The sequence below is a fragment of the Notothenia rossii genome (genome assembly GCF_949606895.1).
Source record: "Notothenia rossii genome assembly, chromosome: 5".
Classification (NCBI taxonomy): domain Eukaryota; kingdom Metazoa; phylum Chordata; class Actinopteri; order Perciformes; family Nototheniidae; genus Notothenia; species Notothenia rossii.
In genome coordinates, this window is record NC_136903.1 from 5,758,906 (window position 1) to 5,772,187 (window position 13,282).

Sequence of the window (13,282 nt, forward strand, 5' to 3'; positions counted from 1 at the left end):
GAGGTGGAAGAAGTACTCAGATCCTTGTGCTTGAGTAAAAGTTGAATTACTCAAATCTTGTATTTGAGTAAAAGTAGAAGTACTCAGATGTTGTACTTGAGTAAAAGTAGAAGTACCAGAGTGTAGGAATTCTCTGTTACAGTAAAAGTCCTGCATTCAAAATGTGACTCAAGTGAAAGTAGAAAAATATTCTCATCAAAATATAGTTAAAGTAGCGACAGTAAAAGTAGTCATTGTGCAGATTGGTCCATTTCAGAATAATATATATGATATGTTTTATAATTATTGATCATTAAAGTGTTATCAAGCTGGTAAAAGTGCAGTAAACCATTTGCCTCTGAATTGTGGTGGAGTAAAAGTACAAAGCAAAACAAAATGAAATACTCATTGAAGTACAAGTCTCTCAAAATTAAGTTCAGTACTCGAGTAAATGCACACTGGAAAATAGTTAAGTATATTAACTCGAGTACCACATACTTGAGACATAATTGTAATATACTTGAGTATTTACATTTTATACCTTTTTACTTCTACTCCACTACAGTTTTAGCCACATATTCACTACATTTATTCAACACTCAAATTAACACCATTTTATTTTCACAACAATTTATAACCATATAAGCCACGTTATTATTGCTGCTGTATCTGACTGTTCTACCTGTTGAGTGGATTTACCGCACACGTTCCTTTTGGTCTGCTTGGATTTATGAGTCTCTGGCTGTTTCATGAACACATCAGCCAACATTGTTAGAATAACTGCAGCTCCTCAGAAGCCCAAACAGGAACCACAACAGGAAGAGGTTTTCCTCAGGGCGGCTTCACAAAGAGACGAAGAGGATGGGATCTGATCCGACCCACGACCTCTCACAACATATATGTTTATGATGTTTGTCAACATGATATCTGACTGTGATTGAAGAAGATTTGAAAGGGTCCTGTTATACTTTTTGGGGGGTTTTCCCTTTCCTTTAGTGTGTTATAGGTTTGTGTGCATGTAAATGGTCGGCTTGAAATGCCTCCATTTGTCTCCTTTGTTTATTTCCGTAGCATAGTGACGTAACAAATATTCAGAAACTCCACAGGAGAACACTGATGATTATGTTGGGGATCGTAGACCTTTCCGTCAGTCAAAATCCATATTTATCGTCCCCTGAGGATATTTTCTGAAGTACAATTCACAGAAGAAAAAACAAAACAATAGCACGCCTCTAAAAGGCAGGTGCAAACAAATTGAAATACAGGAAAAACAGGCGGGATAAAAAAAACACAGGTTGAAGGTACAGACAGGCTTAAGCTATAAAGCTAAGGCTCATGGCACGAAGACAATCTGGAAGTAAAATGTTGGTAGTGATGTTACGTATATACTGCGCCGACACTTCGGAGCATGGTTCGAGTAATCCAGGAAGTTTCTGGTGAAGCGTGTATCGAGGCTTGTATCGTTTTAGGCCAGTGACGTCATCGATGACAAACGAAGCCTCGCTGCCCGTCGATACCACGTGACTGCTTCAAATAAGTCATGAGTAAAATAATGTATGAATAAAAACATGAGAAATAAATAAATTAGGCAATAAATACAGGAATAAATAAATAGACAAATAAATAAATGTGGAAATAGATGTATTTATTCTAGTCCAGTGATGTTTTTCCAGTGCAGCTCCATCTCTGCAAAAATATTTGTCTTAGTAAAAAGCCCGCCTGCATGCATCAGTCCGCTCTTTGCATCTCATTTGCTGATGCGGCATGTCGAGCATCCTGCGTATTGATGAGCAATCTGTAAACAACTTCCTCTTTTGTTTAGAAACCAGGGTCTGGACCTCCGCACAGAGACAATACAAGTGAGTGACAGCAAAGCAGACCAGAACCGATGCATGCTGGGTATTTACAGTGATTGGGGGGATCCCTGGCTCAGAGTAAAGCAACAATACAACAGCACAATACTCGTGGATTAACACAAAGAGCGAGAGAAGGATTCTGACAGACAAGCATTCAGAGAGGTGGCCTGAGGGGGAGGAGGGGAGAGGATGGTGTTGACAGGAGGGAGTGAAAGAGAGAGAGATAGATGGATATAGATGGATAGATAGATATAGATAGATGGATACAGTAGGTAGATAGATAGGTAGATAGATAGATAAATGGGTAGAGAGACAGTTTGGATACCAATGGTGTATTGAGGTTATTATGAGAGGTTTTTTCTTCCAGCGATGAAGCTCAATAAAGTTTGGGCATTTCAAAAAAAGAAATACATGATTTAAAGAACGGATGTGCAGAGGCTCCAGAAGAGAAATGATGACGACATGCTGACTGCAGCAGGGTTTGAACCTGGGACCCCCTGATCCGAACACCAATGCACAACCCACTGCGCCACACGCCTCCAAATGCCGTCCAATCAATTTTCCTTCAATGTTTACGTACAGATTCTGCATAAAAAGCTAAGGTGACCAGTAGGAAACTCTACCATATTTTGGTTTTGGAAGCGTTTTCGTTTCCGCTTTACAGTCCAAATACTATGGACCAAAAAGCAGTGTTTCAGTTTTCGTTATAACATGCCAAAAATCAGTGTAGAAAGCAAGAGGCAGAATGCATTCCCCAAAAGGCAATCTCAGAACTGATTGACGAGTGCATTGCAACAAGCTGTGGCTGTAAACCGGCTACTTTTTGCATCTGAAGCTGCTAATGGGTCAGTAAAAATGTGGTCTAGGCCCGCTGGATACATTTGAACACCCAACAATTAGCGCTTGCTCCAATAGGGTTTGTATCATCTGGACAATATCCGATGGGTCCAAGTTTGACTTTCCGGGTGTCAAACTCAAATACACAGTGGGCCAAAATAAAAAAATCGGTACTATTCGAGGGCCTAATAGTAATTAGAAATTATCCTGCGGGCCGAAATTAAATCCACCAAGGGCCTGATTTGGCCCCCGGGCCTTGAGTTTGACACCAGCCTGAAGCCAGAACGTTGACTTTCCTAAAAACATTCATTTAGCTATAATCAATACAGTAAGTTCAGAGTGCAATCATGCAACAGTATAGAACATCAATAATCCTGTATATTAGCTTCAAATAAGTCGACACATATTATAAGTACTACGAACATTTTATTTTGTTTGTTTTTAGCCAAAACGATCGGCTTTTCAGTTTGTGATGGAAGATTTGTAGACTTTTGCTGTCCTTATATCCCTACAGTCATAACAGGTTGACCTCCTTCTAGCCCACGAGCCTCTCCATGTTGCAGGTGAATATTTAATGAATTCTCCAAACTTTTCAGGACATCCCGGCCAGCGCTCCCTTGAGGACCCGTGTCCTGATGCCGAGCGATGTGGAACATTTCCTCTGATTTCACAGGGAACACATGCATATTTGTCCAGGAGTTTCCAGGGGGGAACAATGAAATCAGCGCACCCACAGCGCACAGGGATTTCCTGTTACACCCAGAGGACCCTCATCTCTATGGTCTGAAACACACATCACCTTAAGGGTGTGTTGGGCTTTATTGTGTGAATACTACAAGGGCTTGAATATGTGATTGCATTTAAGCTTGGACGTGTGAATCTATATGCATGTGTGCATATGCCAAACATATTTATGATTGTGTACTGTATGTGAGTTCAAAGGAAACTTTCTTTTACTCTCCATCTCAGGATGTGTTTCTGCATTCTTAGTCTCATTAATTACAGCATACATTATCTCAGATTTAATCAATAGTTTCAAAGGAATAAAAACAAACACAGAACAGAAAATAAGTGCACAAAACAGAAAGGAAGCAAATACATAAAAGAAAACAGTAGATTACAATACAAAACCTGCTTAGCTTTAACACATTTTTTACATTTTAGGCATTAATTTCTCAGATAATGAGTGCTACCAATTATAGCTTTTCATGTATTGTAAAAATAAACCTTCACATATTTGCATTAAGACAAGTTTGTCTGCAATACATCTTGCATTTGGCTCAGATTTAAGCCAAACCAGAAACATAAATATGTGTGGAACATATGATAAATGAGACCCAGACCCGGATCTACACCCAACATTTACACCACTGTGAAAAATGTGTCCGTTTGGCAGCTTTTATTTAAAGGAGCAAAGGTAGTGAGTGCGGATATAAACATTGAAAGCAGAGATTGTGTGATGAGCTGTGTATAAATACATGTGTCTATATGAGTGGAGCACACACACGTTATTCATCTTCATACATGTAGTGTTTGTATGAGGTTGTCTGTTTAATGTAAGTTCTGCCATGTGTGTATGCATGTGTTCTGTGTGTATTTATTTCTGTCGGTCCAGGCGAGTGCCTTCTCTTCATGGAGAGGTTGCTGACTGTTCTGAAGTCTTAAAGTTCAATCCAACCTGATGTGTTTTTGGTTAACTGCATCTGACCAACATCAAACTACCCATCATATTCGTTTAAATCATCCAGCATGATAACTGTGGATTTTACCTTTATGCGAAAGATGTGGAATAAAAACTGTTTTGAGTTTCCTCAACTTCACAATGGATTTCAAGTGGATTTTGTAAGACTACTTCAGATACACCCATGTAGGCCACACAAAAAACCTTATTTGCAGATACAGAAATAAAACGATTTTCTGCACCTTTCTGCTTGAAATAAACATCAGACTGATCTCAAACTTAAAAATATTGTTACCCTAAATCAAGTCCAATGTCAAATGTATGTGCTTTAAAGATAATTGTTGACATTGTTTTGATGTGCAGCTCCACTAACATGGAACAGTCTGCAAAAAGAATGGAAAATTACTAAGCTAGTACAACTACATGTTTTTAAAGCGCGGTTGGATGCTACAAAATCAGATGCTGTTGGTACCTGTACATGTGGATAGATATGTAAATTGTAATCCCTGTACATTTTGCTGTATGATGTCCTTTTGTTGTTCTGTTGTTTATGTTTTTATGTTTTCATGTGGAACCTACTGCTGCAGGTCTCCCTTGAAAAAGAGATCATTGATCTCAATGGGATTTTACCTGGATAAATAAAGGTTTTGAATTGAATTGAATTGACTCTCTGTGTTTCTTTTATTCTCGGAAAGGTCTCCCTTGTGAAAGACATCCAGGACAAACCTGGTTAAATGCATACAAAAACTAATGTTTTGGGTTTTTGGGCAGAAAGGACTGGCATCTGGTAAACCAAAGCAGCCATTTTCTCTCTCATCCTGCCACTACTGCAAGTGACTCATTCAAATTCTTTCCAGTAATAATGAATATTGCTTTCTGGCACAGAGTAGCTGGTAAGGAATGGGCCCTGTTAAACAAACTAAATTACCCAAATTAGATAAAACCAAGGCATGGTATGCTTCAGTAGGCCACAGAGATAAGTAGCTGGGACAAACGCAGATGAAACATCAGAGCTGTGATAAATAAAAGGAAATACAAAAACACAGATTTACCAAAATACACTAGAATAGGCTGTACAAACTCCAATGTCATGACTCCCTGGCAAGATAACCCTAACCCTACAAGGACTACAACTGGAACAACTAACATTGTTTAGTCTCTTCATGAAGGCCAACATTTTGTCCTCACCATTACTGTTCACATCACTGTCAGTAACGCCCTTCACCAGCCCAAGGCATGTAACCTGAGAAAAGACGCTCACCTTTCATGAAGCAGAAACTGAATCTGCAACAACTTTGAAAGTGAGAAGAATTTACAAAGGGTTGACAGACGCCCATCACACCCTGTTTGAAATGTTTACTTTGTAGAAATATTCTCATAGATCAATACACAAAAGCAAAACAGTATCCTTTGACTTACTTGCTTTAAAAGAAAATCTAATTCCAGGGGAAGTCCCTGCGTTAGGGGTTTGCTAAATGTAACCTAATTGCTGGTTTTTGGCACGTGCACAATTTCATGTAGCAAAATGAGGCATACTGTAAATCAAATATTGCTGATGTTTCATAAGACATGATGCAACACTGCTGTGTTCATGTTGAAATGTGGCTGAGTAACTTAATAACATCCACACAGTAATGATTTCCATACAAGACAGCAAGAAGAAGAATGTTTTCACCAAGTTATGAAATTGAGGGATAATGTGAATTATTGAAAAAAGAACACCAACAAGATGATCCTGACGCACATTGTAATGCAAACTAAATGGCCAAATAATAAATAAACAACAACAGCAACGTAACTTAAACATACTTTTCCATGAACCAGTCTTTAAACACTGCCAGAGTCCATACTGTGTTCCCTTTAGTGTCTACTTCCTTTCTGTCTTCTTCTGCTGTTCCCTTCAGTGTTTACTTCCTTTCTGTCTTCTGCTGTTCCCTTTAGTGTTTACTTCCTTTCTGTCTTCTGCTGTTCCCTTTAGTGTTTACTTCCTGTCTGTCTTCTTCTGCTGTTCCCTTTAGTGTCTACTTCCTTTCTATCTTCTTCTGCTGTTCCCTTTAGTGTTTATTTCCTTTCTGTCTTCTGCTGTTCCCTTTAGTGTTTACTTCCTTTCTGTCTGCTGCTATTCCCTTCAGTGTTTACTTCCTTTCTTTCTTCTGCTATTCCCTTTAGTGTTTACTTCCTTTCTGTCTTCTTCTGCTGTTCCCTTTAGTGTTTACTTCCTATCTGTCTTCTTCTGCTGTTCCCTTTAGTGTTTACTTCCTATCTGTCTTCTTCTGCTGTTCCCTTTAGTGTTTACTCCCTTTCTGTCTTCTGCTGTTCCCTTTAGTGTTTACTTCCTATCTGTCTTCTTCTGCTGTTCCCTTTAGTGTTTACTTCCTTTCTGTCTGCTGCTATTCCCTTTAGTGTTTACTTCCTTTCTGTCTTCTTCTAATGTTCCCTTTAGTGTTTACTTCCTGTCTGTCTTCTTCTGCTGTTCCCGTTAGTGTCTACTTCCTTTCTGTCTTCTGCTGTTCCTTTTAGTGTTATTTCCTGTCTGTCTTCTTCTGCTGTTCCCTTTAGTGTCTACTTCCTTTCTGTCTTCTGCTGTTCCCTTTAGTGTTTACTTCCTTTCTGTCTTCTGCTGTTCCTTTTAGTGTTATTTCCTGTCTGTCTTCTTCTGCTGTTCCCTTTAGTGTTTACTTCCTTTCTGTCTTCTGCTATTCCCTTTAGTGTTTACTTCCTTTCTGTCTTCTGCTATTCCCTTTAGTGTGTACTTCCTTTCTGTCTTCTGCTGTTCCCTTTAGTGTTTCCTTCCTTTCTTTCTTCTGCTGTTCCCTTTAGTGTTTACTTCCTTTCTGTCTTCTTCTGTTCCCTTTAGTGTTTACTTCCTTTCTGTCTTCTGCTGTTCCCTTTAGTGTTTACTTCCTGTCTGTCTTCTGCTATTCCCTTTAGTGTTTACTTCCTTTCTGTCTTCTTCTGCTGTTCCCTTTAGTGTTTACTTCCTGTCTGTCTTCTTCTGCTGTTCCCTTTATTGTTTACTTCCTGTCTGTCTTCTTCTGCTGTTCCCTTTAGTGTTTACTTCCTGTCTTTCTTCTTATGCTGTTCCCTTTAGTGTTTACTTCCTGTCTGTCTTTTAACCTCTTTCCTTCTCTTGCACTGTTTTTCTTTTCTTTACTGGGGACAGTTTTGTGCCCTCCACAAATATTAAAAATAATATTAAAAAAGTATTTCTTGGTGTTTTCTGATTGAGAAAACTAGTGTTTGTTTTGCACAGCTGACATTAAATTGACCGGACTTCTTTCTGCAGATTGATATGAATGCGCCTTGTCCCTTGATCTTCCTTAGTAACGGCCAGTTCTCCTTAGTAACGGTCAGTTCTCCTTAGCAACGGTCAGTTCTCCTTCGCAACGGTGTGTTAATGAAAATGAACAACCTCGGAAATGTCCAAATTGACCAATCAGAATCGAGTATTCAACCAAACCATGTAAAAAAACACCATAAAAGTTTAGTTTTAAATTCTGTCACAATAATCAATCTGATTAACCCACAACTAATCTCGTACATCTACATTTGGTACTGTGTTTGACTGGATACAAATAAGTTAATAAAGCACTTGTTACTGCTTTTCAACATCATCTTTTCACAACACAAACACATTGGACTCTTGATTCATAACTCAGTCAAGACATACTTCCATAAAAGTTAATGGTCACACTTTAGGTACAAACAGAGCTTTCCAGACTCTGAAATAGAAGTACATGTAGTATTTATACGGTTGTGCACCTCTCTTCCTGTGCAGACGTCCGATGTGGAGGACGGATGGAGAGATGAGAGGGGGAGAATTGAGGATGTCGGTTTAAGGTTTGGAGGAATGTCCTGACAGGCCTCGACATACTGAGGCGCTGACTGTCACATTTGTTCTAGGCAATGGAAAATATTCAACAACAGGCTCGAAAGCCCCTCAAACCATTTTCCGAAATAGCCCAGATCTGTCTCTCGATGTGTTGGACGCCATCTGTAAGCTGTCAAACTGAGGAACCTTTACTCTGAATCCTTCGTCCCCTCGAGTAAAATGTATTGCCTAATTTGCAATACAAGAAAACATTATAAATGGATTTGACTTAAACACAGATAAGTGCTTGTGTCTGGATGTCATGATAGGAAAAATGCAACATTTTACAAATTCATTTATATTTTTCAACTGTGCAATTGAAACAGACTTAGCAAATAAAACAGGAAACACTAGAATAAAATAACTTAATACAGAAAAAGATGGAGGTGTGCATCAATTTTGCATTTGCAGATTAGACTTTTGTAGATGGCAAAAACAAAAAAGTGCAGATTATTGAAAGATCTCTCGAACCTGCTATTGAAAATAGATTTTTATAAAATAAGGTAATCTTCTATGCTGCCTACTGTCGGCTGAATTCAGACACTTAGCCTCGTTGCTCACCTCTTCCATCAGAGGAATAATGTCATGTTGTTTTGTGGGCAGCTGCCATCTGCCTCCACAGAGAGAACAAACCAAACATCATAAAAGCTGATGGGACAAGCTTTTATTTGCATGATATTTGGATACACCTCCATGTCTGTCACACAGGAAGTGGCCATTGATCTGGAAATCTGTAACCCTAACCCTGCTCTTAGAGCGAATGTTTTTTAATAGTTGTAGTGCAGTTAGCCCAAGTAAACCAGAATTAATTACTGTGTCAAGATCTGTCTTTGCTTCACGTTTTATTTTGAATTGTCACAGTCTGTCTTTGTTTCCTGTTTTACTTTGAAAGGTGTTCACCCCCTGTCTCATGTCTGTATTTGCTTCATGTCTCGGGCCCTTTCTCATTTCATCAAATCCCCCTCCTCGACTCCTCGACTCCTCGGTCCTCCGGTAGTGAACCGGAAATGAATTTCAGCGCGCCATGTTGAAGGACATCTAATTTCTCTAAATGTACTTCGAGGATCGAGGATACACTGATGGGTCCTCCACGGTCCTCCACGGCTCCTTCGTGGATGCATTTCCGGGAACAGAGATGTTTCAAAGAGTCGTGACGCACGGCCGGACTTATCTCAGCCAATGACAGCTCTGCATGCATCCCCTGGTTATTATTTTATTAACTGCTTTCATTAGGACGCGATGTTTGCAGTGAGAACAGCTGTGAGGTCCGTGCAGAAAGCAGAGCAGTGTGTATACTATATATCACTCAGTATAACAGGCCTACTCTCTTTATTTGCTTTAGTTTAGTAGATATCTACAAACAAAGAGTCGATATTTTTCTAAAACCATTTAGTGCTTCACAGAATAAAATACTCAACGGCTGTTAGGCTGTTAGCTGTAGGTGTGTGTGTGGTACAGTGTGTAGGTGTGTGCGGTACAGTGTGTTGGTGTGTGTGGTACAGTGTGTGTGGTACAGTGTGTGCGTAGGTGCAGCGGACAGACAGGTCTCAGTTGGTTTGGTGTCCTCTGCTTACTTTTAATACTTGTAAATAAAACTTTTGGCCCGTAATTTATTTTCCTCATTGTAGCGACCAGAGAGGGTAGTGTTACGTTAATAATGTAACACTACCAGTCTCTGATAGTGTTACGTTATTATGAGAGTGCTCTGTTTGATTCTGAAATTGTATATATTTATATAAATATGTATACATATGTGTGTGTGTGTGTGTGTGTGTGTGTGTGTGTGTGTGTGTGTGTGTGTGTGTGTGTGTGTGTGTGTGTGTTGCAGAGGATGTGCTGATTCTCATGGGGGAGCAGGGTGTGTCAGACTCAACCTGTATTAGTGTCGGGGTTAAAGGCATGAGCTGCTGCTGTGGTTTGGGATGTGTGGGTTGCTTCAGATGTGTGTGTGTGTGTGTGTGTGTGGGGGTGTGTGTGTGTGTGTGTGTGTGTGTGTGTGTGTGTGTGTGTGTGTGTGTGTGTGTGTGTGTGTGTGTGTGTGTGTGTGTGTGTGTGTGTGTGTGTGTGTGTGTGTGTGTGTGTGTGTGTGTCCCCGCATCTGTAACCTGTTATTGTCTCATTATACCGCACTGTCAATTAATTAAAAGTAAATATATATAAGTCGTCATGAACACATCTGTCCATCAGACAGAGGGCTGCTGTGCCTCCTGTCATCATTAATGGACGTCTCTTTAAAATGACCGCTCAGAGGAGAGGAGTTCTCATTTCTCTAACCGCCTGCTGCTTCCCCTCCTCTCTCCTCGGTTCTCCTCAGTCCTCCGCTCGCATCTCCTGTGGGCGGGACTAAGTCTCGAGGATAGGAGTCGAGGACGGGAGTCGAGGACGGGAGTTAGAGAAATGAGAAAGGGCCTCAGTGTTTCTCTCTTGTCTGATTGTCTGATTGTGTTCACCTGTTGCCCCCCCCTGTGTTTCACCTCCCCTCTCCAGCTGTGTCTTGTCTTGTGATTACCCTTTTAGTATTTAGACTTGCCTTCCCTTGTGTTCCTTGTCAGTTCGTCGTCGTTTTTCACGTGGTTTGGTTCTTGTTGTCCCTGGTCTGCCCTCCTGTGTCCTCCGAGTCTTCCTGGTTTGATTTAGTTTTGTTTGCTACTTTTCCTTTTGTTGATCGTTCCTGCTTGCACCGTGTTCATGTTTTTGTAAGTACAGCTTTCATTTTGAATAAAGCTCGCTTTTTGTTCCAGTCCTTGTATCGGCCTCCCCTTTTTGTATTGCATTTGGGTCTTACCAAACCGTGACATAATGTTTAAAAATCAATAAACCACATCTTCAAAACTCAACTACATGCCTTGATCATGTGTCTGTATTTAAATGCATTTTCTTGAAAATATTTGTAAAAAAGGCCCTTTGTGCTTAGTCAGGGACTGAGAGGTTTAGGAAATGTTCACTCTGACTGATAAGATAGTTTTTTCGACCCAAGGACTTTGGTATGTTTATTGAAGCTGTTGGCAACACTTGGGTGCAGTCCAATAAAGCCTCAGCATGGTGAACGTCCAGTGTTAGACAGAGGCGAAAGTCTTCCACTCAAAGTATATTGTTTGAAGCTGTAAATAAATCTACCTAACAGCACTACAGAAAAATCCTCATTGTAGCTTTGATTAATATATAGCTTTTTGATCACCTCTCAGTATGCCACCCTATTGCTTGAAGCATAACCCATAAAACTGCCTCTTGTGTGTAGGCTTCATGACATAATAATGGAAACTATTACCTCATGCTGTGCACCTGCTTATTCTACTTGCTGAAATATAAACAGCCAGAACTACTTTGACCCCAAAATGTTCCGCCATGTCTTTGCCACGGGTTATTAGCTCGTATAGAGTGGAACTACAATCAGTAATGCAACACTTATCCCAAAGAGAGAATGGCAGCAACATAATTTGCAGTGCATCCTCTCTAATCTGTCGGTAACACCCTGTCATCCCAGGACTGATAGAGATGTCACGCCTCGTACCAAGGGGATGTACTTTCCACTCATGGATGGCAGACAAAGATTTACCCTCTTGAGAGACGATTGTTTTCTCCAACCAGGTGGGAGACACTTGTGTTTTTCTCCTTCCTGGAAAGTGAGCTTGATCATGTGAATGATGGAAGGTATGCAGGGCATCTGTTCGGTCCTGCACGCTGCGACGCTGGTTCAGTGTTTCCGGTGTTGAGTCAGGATGAGCTGGCAAGACTTTTTGCTGTTTTGGAAAAAGAACATTCAGGCACAGAACCGAAAACATTGCAGCTTCAAAGTTTCCACTTTGTCTACAATAAACCTGAGATGTCGATCATGTTGGGGCAAGGAATGTTCTTGGGTTGTCACTCTTGTTTGTTGTGGGTGTAATTAAAATCACCTGCACCTGTTAATCACCAGCTTTGTCAGTTAAAGGGACACTTTTCAGGTGTTTATCAGTATGAAGTGTCTCTACTTTAAAGAGTCCTCTCCTGCTGATGTTCAGGTGTATATCAGTGTGTAGTGTCTCTACTTTAAAGAGTCCTCTCCTGCTGATGTTCAGGTGTATATCAGTATTTAGTGTCTCTACTTTAAAGAGTCCTCTCCTGCTGATGTTCAGGTGTATATCAGTATGTAGTGTCTCTACTTTAAAGAGTCCTCTCCTGCTGATGTTCAGGTGTATATCAGTATGTAGTGTCTCTACTTTAAAGAGTCCTCTCCTGCTGATGTTCAGGTGCATATCAGTATGTAGTGTCTCTACTTTAAAGAGTCAAAGAGTCCTCTCCTTCTGATGTTTAGGTGTATATCAGTATGTAGTGTCTCTACTTTAAAGAGTCCTCTCCTGCTGATGTTCAGGTGCATATCAGTATGTAGTGTCTCTACTTTAAAAAGTCAAAGAGTCCTCTCCTGCTGATGTTCAGGTGTATATCAGTATGGAGTGTCTCTACTTTAAAGAGTCCTCTCCTGCTGATGTTCAGGTGTATATCAATATGTAGTGTCTCTACTTTAAAGAGTCCTCTCCTGCTGATGTTCAGGTGTTTATCAGTATGTGGTGTCTCTACTTTAAAGAGTCCTCTCCTGCTGATGTTCAGGTGTATATCAGTATGTAGTGTCTCTACTTTAAAGAGTCCTCTCCTGCTGATGTTCAGGTGTATATCAGTGTGTAGTGTCTCTTCTTTAAAGAGTCCTCTCCTGCTGATGTTCAGGTGTATATCAGTATTTAGTGTCTCTACTTTAAAGAGTCCTCTCCTGCTGATGTTCAGGTGTATATCAGTATGTAGTGTCTCTACTTTAAAGAGTCCTCTCCTGCTGATGTTCAGGTGTATATCAGTATGTAGTGTCTCTACTTTAAAGAGTCCTCTCCTGCTGATGTCCAGGTGTATATCAGTATGTAGTGTCTCTACTTTAAAGAGTCATCTCCTGCTGATGTTCAGGTGTATATCAGTATGTAGTGTCTCTACTTTAAAGAGTCCTCTCCTGCTGATGTTCAGGTGTATATAAGTATGTAGTGTCTCTACTTTAAAGAGTCCTCTCCTGCTGATGTTCAGGTGTATATAAGTATG